This window comes from Oreochromis niloticus, unplaced genomic scaffold, assembly GCF_001858045.2.
Source record: "Oreochromis niloticus isolate F11D_XX unplaced genomic scaffold, O_niloticus_UMD_NMBU tig00001623_pilon, whole genome shotgun sequence".
Classification (NCBI taxonomy): Eukaryota; Metazoa; Chordata; class Actinopteri; order Cichliformes; family Cichlidae; genus Oreochromis; species Oreochromis niloticus.
In genome coordinates this window covers 440,926-448,957 of record NW_020327428.1, presented here as the reverse complement: position 1 = coordinate 448,957, position 8,032 = coordinate 440,926, and the positions used below count along the sequence as shown (strand labels likewise).

Sequence of the window (8,032 nt, the reverse complement as noted above, 5' to 3'; positions counted from 1 at the left end):
TCTGCAAGACACCTCTGCTGATTCAGGACAACGCCCTGATCAGAACAAAGAGCGGGTGCCATCCGCTCTTGTACACCTCAACCTATCTAGGACAATTAGGCTCACGATCTTCAGATCGCATGACATTTGCTTCACGAATCATTCAAACTGCGCCACGGACTGGATACCGCAGTTTCTCTTCCCCATCAAAATAAAACCAAATTAAACCCCCCAATTGACTTCACAGTTTGCAACAATTCGCGACACGGCCTCCTGCCGCGATTTCTACACACCACAAACACACACTTTTAGACCCAAATTCTTTTTGTTACTTTAATTGACTCCCGTACTTCAGACGAGACGCCGACTCTAACGGCGCTTTCACACACACTACGCAGTCTACACACACTGCAGTCAGGTTATCAACCGCGACTAGGATCCCACACCTAGGCTTTAGTTATTTAAGGTGCCCCCAGTGCCCAGGTCACCACCCCGGCTCCTGTCCCACAGGTCCCAACGACGCGTCCGAAGATGGGTTGAGTTGCCAAACTCAAAGCACACACGGCCCTCAGCCGGAGACGAGGCCTTAAACCCCGCTTTCTAACTAATAGTAACACGTTTCCTGCTTTAACGCACGGAGGACGGATCACACACCGCCACTTTTTTCCTAATAACTAAGACGGATCACACACCGCCACGGATGAAACACCGATGCTATTAATTACTAACTAAGACGGATCACACACCGCCACTAAAACGGATCACACACCGTTTCTTTAACATACTGAGTGAATTTACACTGAGATACGCTCAACTTAGCGAACAGATAATTTAGGCTTTAAACAATATGCACACTTCGAAAATAAACAGGTGGTGCTTACCTTTCAATCATTTGAGCTAGCTCTCTGTTCACCTCGTTTCACGATCTCAGCTCTGCCAATTCATCCTCTCTGGGCCTCGAGCGAATTCCTGGGTTTCGGCACCAAAACTGTTACGAAATCAGTTTTACCCCGGTTCTTTTATTCCTTGGGCCTTCAGAGATGCACCGGACTCAGTAGCCATTTTTACAAAATCTTTATTCATCTTTATTTAAGCATGCACTTCTAGAAGGGAAGACGAGGCCGGTGTGTCCCTCTGCAAAATCTTCACCCCTTTGTTAGTCACACCCAGCTTTATAGTAGCAGCCCTATCATAAATCCCCCACAGTGTGCTCCAAACTCTGTCTCTGTGTGTATGCACGAGCACGTGAGTGCCTGTGTGTGCGCATACCATGTGCCTATGTGAGTGCACGTGAATGACTGTGCATGTGGGTGTGGGTGCGTAAATTAAAGCACTGTAGGTGTGTGTCTCAATGTAGTGCCTTCCCGGATGTCATAAAAACCCATCTCCGTTCCAGACCACCGTTATCAAGTCACAAATGTTGAAACCCCCACCTAAGTATACCCTGAGGAATTTCCACTTAACATCAACTCCTCTTTGTCTTAGTTTCACAGCTCAAATGGGGGAGGGCCTCCTAAAATCTACTTCTAAGTTCATGACACAATCAGGCCTTTATTACATTGAGGGCAGTGTCAGTGTCTTTACAATAATTCTACATTCTAACTAACACATTCCTAAACTTCTAAAATAAGCTAAACATTCCTACATATGTAAACTCTAAAATAAGCTAAACATTTCTACAAATCCCAGCCTGTGTCTGCTGCAGAGAGGTGAGCTGTTAGTAACATGAACTCTTTGATGTTAGTTTGGTTTCTTCCACCTGTCCTCGTCCTCCTGCTCCACACCTCCACATTAATGGTCCTGGGTGGTTGTCACAGAGGGACTCAGAGCTGTTTCTGAATGATGGTGTTTTAGCAGACTGCTTAGCCTCAGCACCAGGCTCCAGAGTACAGAGCTCTTAACACTGGTTTTATTGACACTTTTAATCTGTTTGTGAAATCATTCCTTTTTTTCTCTGAACCCATAAATCCCCAGCTGCTTAGGAAGCCAAATCCTAACAGCTTTCATTCAGTCTTTTCTCAGACACTATGATACAAATATATCTGTGACCACAAATGTATTTAATGTCCAAAACATCATGCGAGGAATAAACCAAGCCTACATGCACATGTACTTTTAATAACTCCAGTGTAATAAAATGCTTCTGATTTACCAAAAAACCTCTAACTGATGTCAACGATCATGAGTCACAGATATATTTATAGTTGCACAAAGACGCCACAGCAGATACTGTCAACAATGTTTCACATACTTTAATCTTATAGATGAGTAAAGCTGCAATGAATGGTTAAGTTAAATGTTTCTGTCTCGTTTCTTTGCTTTCTTTTTATCTGCTTCCTGGATATGACTCATTAATAAATAATGATTACTAAAAGACTTTTTCAAATCACAATAATCCGTCAATTTGTTCTTCGAGAACAAGTTTCCTAAAATAGTATTTAGCAGTCTTTAGTTCTAATCTTGTATTTTGATCAGCAGAGCTCTGATAAGTTCAGATCCCCCCGACACCCCCCTGGATCTAAGACTTCCTCACCAACCAGCTTCAATCAGTCTGACCCAACACCCACATCTCCCCCCACTGTGGCTGAGGACTGCATGTCCACAGAGCTCTCAGCCCCCTGCTGTATGCCCCGTGTAACCTATGACTGCACACCAACCACCCGACCAATGTCATCGTCATGTATGCTGATGACACCACCGTGTTTGGGTCATCTCTGATGGAGATGAGATAGCACAGGGACGAGGTGGAGAATGTGCAATATGACCACAATCTCATATCCCGATATAAGACATCTATCATCCCGACAACAACATAAATCACAAACGTTTTCTGTAAACTCTGTGAATGTCGGGCAGCTCGACTTGTGTGAAGTGTTTCCAGCTGGGTGTCGTGTACCTGGAGTCGAGTGTTTTGACTGAAGCATGAAACAGTATATTTTTACACATAAGGAACGGCCTCCGTTTTCTTTGTATTTATTCCACGGCGTGCTGCGGGGAAAAGCCTGCTCTAAGGTTTGAGTCTGAGGCGTATTTGGAGCACCTGACGGCTCTTCTTTGCTTCTCATCCATAAACTCTCTCCACACTCTGCCACGTGATTCTTGTGTAGGTGGTAGCAGAGGTTTGTTGTGTTTGATTCTGTGGTTGGGATCGGTTTGTGCCATAATTTGCATCGTACAGTTTTCTGGCCCATGTCAGACTTTTCCTAATCAAACCACATCCGTGCTACAGAGGGAGCCCCTCGTTTAGGAATAAGGTCCTCCATTTGTTTGGACTGGTCCTTCTGTTTGTCATTTGTCAGTTTATTTTGAAAAATCTCTACAGGATCTTGAGCTTTATTGTGAAACGTTTATATAGAAAATAAACAAACGGGTGGATTTACCATTGTTGTTGCTAACGACAACGCGTAAAAACAGTCACCTGTCCGTCCTTAGTGTGGTTATTTAAATATAAGAGGAAGCGAGAACTTGTGACCATCAAAATGATGAAAAAATAAACAGTTTATTTTGTGACACCACAAAACAAACAATAGTGTATAACATGAAACGATAGACGTTCACATATCGTCATAGATGGTTATATCGAACAGCCCTAGCAGAGAACGTGTCCCGTTGATGCTCAGAGAATAACCTGAAGCTGAACATCCTTAAAACCCAAAGAAGTCATAATAGACTGCAGGAGGCACAGACAGCTTCACCCTCCTCTCATGACACCATCGCCCTGGTATAAAAGGCCCGGCAGCAGCTGCGCTTCCTTTGTGTCCTGTGGAAGACTAAACTGGACCAGGAGCTGCTGCTGGCCTTCTACCGTCCTCAGTGGAGAGCGTGCTCTCCTGCTGCCTGCTGTTTGTACTCAGGGGCCATGACTGAGAACATGAAGGCTGCACAGAGGGTCATTAACACCCCCCAAATCATCACTGGCTTCCGTCTGCCACCCCTGGAGATCCTCCTGTCTCAGGTAAACCAGGGCCATCACAGCTGACTCCTTACAGCCCACTCACCACCTGTTTCACCCGCTGCCCTCTGGTTAGGTCAGTCACTCACACAAGGGCTGCCACAAATCATTATTTTGATAGTCGACTAGTCTCTGATTATTTTTGCAATTAGCCAACTAATCAGCTCATGCATCCATTGGACGTAAAACGTATAACTTATTGCACCAGCATGCATCTGCTCTTATATAACTATCATTAGCTTACAGCTTTAAGTCTTTATTTTTAGTTAGCACACACCTTGAAGTGCAGATGATAGTTTATTAAATTTTTAATGAAATTTCCAGATTATCTCGGTGAAGTTTAATGAACTCAGCCGTCTGCTCCTTTCTATCTAAAATATAACAGGACACTGGAGTAAATTCTCAAGTATCTCGCACTTCTGATAATCAGCTGTCTGCTTGACGTTTATTCAGCTGTGTAAAAACTATAACTTTAATCTCAGGCAAACCGATTTACTTAGGAACAAATAAAATACTGAAAAAGCCAAACAATAACATGACTGAAAACGATGTGCTGGGAGCTTTCTGTTCTCACGACTCTACTGAGCCTTGCCCCCGGCTAGCTATCGAGCTAGTGGGTAACAGACGTCTCCGAAAACGTCGGAGCACTTTTGAAAATATGTGGTGTCTTGATAAACTGAGCAGATATTTGAAGTTTACACAGCTACATTCTCACCTGAAAATATGTTAAACGTTTATTTTGTGACCCAGAAAGAATAATAAGAGTAATATTAAAACTAAGTAGCTGCCGCCATTGTTGGAAACTGGAATTGACTGGGCCGCGCTATGAATTCTGGGATAGGTTGGACCACGAAGGTTTTACACCCGTCCCATCCTTCAAATCTGGGGAAAAGAAGGACGCATTTGTCGGCCGCACTTGGAGGAGTTTTTGAATTTGGACAGGCTTTGTCGAATCGCTGTGACGTAATCGTGCTACAAATGCGGCCTCAGTAGGATGCAGGCCCTCATTCTTCCTGAAGCCCAATTGTGAAGTCAGAAACTAATGTTGGACAGGAACTTTATATTTAAGTACTGTTGTCCAGGCAACCAAACTCAGACTCTATCATGCCTATCAGATTGCTGGATGGAGACGTGTGATTGGTCACTCCAGAGAACACGTCTCCATGCTCTAGAGTCCAGTGGCATCAGACGCTTTCTTTGTGCTTCATGATGTAAAGCTGGAAACACATTTCATGAAGCTATCTGAACGCCATGTGAAGTTTGGTCGTCTGTAGTGATTTACAGACAGTCGGCGACCTCTGTGTCCCTCACCATCCACTGACCCCACTCTGTGATTTTAACTCTTCATCGCTGAGCTCTGTTCCACTAACAGCTGACAGTGGAATATGTAGGAGTGAGGAAAGTTCACACCTGGACTTGTTGCACTGGTAGCACCCTATCACAGTCATACGCTGTAGTTCACTGAGCTCCTGAGAGTGAGTCATCCTTTCACAGATGTTTGTAGCAGCAGTCTGCATGCCCAGGTTTTATACACCTGTGGTTATGGGAACACCTGAAGTCTGTGGTTCAGTGGGTACTGAATACTTTTGGCAGTTTAGTGTCTGTGAGCTGAGTCTCAGGAGAAAGTGAGACGAGCAAACAAGTCGTTTTTATAAGGGACGTCAGAGAAAAATAAGAAACTGTTTTAGAAGCAGCAAACTAACTCAGACTGACGTGAACGATCAGCAGTTACACAAATGTTTAGAGTTGCTGCACAAAGACGTCACAGCAGGTAGTGTCAGTAATGTTTCACATACTTTTATCTTATAGGTGGAGAATACTGCAGTGAATGATCACCTGAAATAGTTTTACCTGATTGGTCTGATTTTCTTTTAATCCACTTCCTGCATATGACTCATTACAAAAATGATAAAAGTAACAAAAAGAAGCTTTGACAGAAAAGTAAATAATGTGTCATGTTGTCCTGTCCAGACTACAGATATTTTATGAAACTTACTCTCAAGTTTCATAAAATATCTGTAGTCTGTAGTTCTAATCTAAGAGTTGTAGTTTGATGAGCAGAGACCAGAGCTGTGAACATGATTGTGGTGAAGCTTCACTCCTGAGACTGAACTTAGGAAATATTGTGAAATATTTAGAGAAAAGTCTGATTAGTTAAACTCAGAGGAAAACTTGTCCTGAGCTTGTAGTGCATCGTCCCCTTTACTGGGTGTTGGAATCATGTTTTATTTCTCCAACTTTACAAAGTCTGGCACAGATCTTTTTGTGCATTGGAGAATGAAGAGAATAATCCCCCAGAATATGGGTTCAGCTCAGAGTGGGTCTGCATAAATAAAGATAAACATACATATAACTCTCTATAAAAGCCATTTATTCTTTTGGTTTGTGTTATTAAGGGGGGGGGGGGGTCGGGGGGTCCATGTTTATATAGGCAGTGAGAGGAAGTCTGAAAATACAGATGGGACAAAGATAATGACAATAGAAGAATCGTAAACACGTAAAAACACGTAAATAACACATAAATAAATATATAAAAAGGGGCTCCTGACTGATCACCAGGAGAACCCAGAGACGGTACAGAAGCTGATTTGTTAGTGTTCCCTTTGATTGATTCCTTTCCTTAGTCTTTCCTACCTCTCCTCCTTCCTTGTAATTGTTGTGTGGTTTGACATTATGTTACGGGCTCCAGCAATGTGGCCACAATAACAAAGATGAAATCCCTGCAAATGCTGGTAAAGTTCAGGAGCGATGAAGACACAGTGCACTCGGTTTGCCTTCCATCTCAGTAGTGGGCAAAAGTCCCCAAAGCAGCTGGGGAACACCTGACTCAGCATCATAGTTCCACCTGTGATGTTGCTCCATGTTTCTGTCCTTCTGTACAGTCCATGTCACAAAATAATAGATTACAGAAATTAGTCATGTTTCCAAAATAATTTGGAGTCCTCATAGTCACTGACAATAACAAATATACAAATGAAATGAAATAAATGATTAACATAAAAGTGAGCACATGGTCGGCCCACTGCATGACCCCCTGACTGTGACAGAGTCAGCGGTGGGTTGATTGTAATAACTTCTCCTGTGTCGGCCCCTCTCAACAGTTTCTGACCATGTTTCTGTTGCAGACATGCTAACAATGCTAATGCTAAAGGCTGCATAACTGATGCTCAGCTGGGACAAGAACTACATGTTGTGTTGTTCATTAATAAAGAAGCAACAAAGGCACAGATCTTTGGACTTATATGTGTTTGATCCTGCAGCTGGAGCAGCTGTCAGAAACCACATCTGTAATGTGGCTCCGAGTACAGTCTGACTGACAGCTGGGACACTTTTGTTTTAGCTGCTTAGAGTTTATGCTGGAGGGGAACCTGCTCACTTTGGATATGTTTCTGCTTCTGCAGACAGTGCATCTGCTCATACTGGGACCAGTCTGCTTCATCAGGAGACTCGTCCTGTCCCCAGTGTGGAGAAAGATCCAGAAGCAGAGCTGGACTGCAGACAGCCAGTCAGAGCAGCTGTGTACAAAGTAAGACTGAACATCTGTCTGCTGATGGACTCATTTCTGAAAACTGGACTTCTTGTTGTTGTTCAGACATTGAAGAGTTTTCTTTCTGTTTCTCTTTCTTTCAGCAGATGTTGGTCTGCAGGAGGTTTTAGATGAACATAAGATCAGTCTGAGGAGGAGATGTGAACGTGTGACTGAAGGAAGTGATGAAACAGGAAGTAGAACCCTCCTCAACAGGATCTACACTGAGCTCTACATCACAGAGGGACAGAGTGAAGAGGTTCATACCCAACATGAGGTGAGGCAGCTGGAGACAGCTTCCAAGATGGACGCCCTCCATGACGCTCCAATCAGGTGCCAGGACATCTTTAAAGCCTTCCCTGACCAACAGAGACCCATCAGAGTGGTTCTGACCAACGGCGTGGCTGGTGTTGGAAAAACCTTCTCAGTGCAGAAGTTCACTCTGGACTGGGCAGAGGGCTTGGAGAACCAACATGTCAGTGTGGTGGTTCTGCTTTCATTCAGGGAGCTGAACCTGATCACAGATGAGCAGTACAGTCTTCTGGAGCTGCTCCATGTTTTCCATCCAACATTAC

At 43.7% G+C, this 8,032-nt stretch overlaps 1 long non-coding RNA gene across 2 annotated transcripts; it reads left to right on the top strand.

Annotated features, from left to right (window-relative positions):
* The first annotated feature begins 1,659 nt into the window (after positions 1-1,659).
* Positions 1,660-7,600, top strand: LOC102078635 (uncharacterized). 2 transcript variants are annotated; one of them, XR_267828.3, is made up of 3 exons: positions 1,660-1,688; positions 7,333-7,457; positions 7,562-7,600. It is a non-coding gene; the product is annotated as an uncharacterized LOC102078635 (long non-coding RNA). The 2 variants fall into 2 exon arrangements; XR_002059967.2 differs by lacking the exon at positions 1,660-1,688 and adding an exon at positions 6,968-6,986.
* Positions 7,601-8,032: the final 432 nt, after the last annotated feature.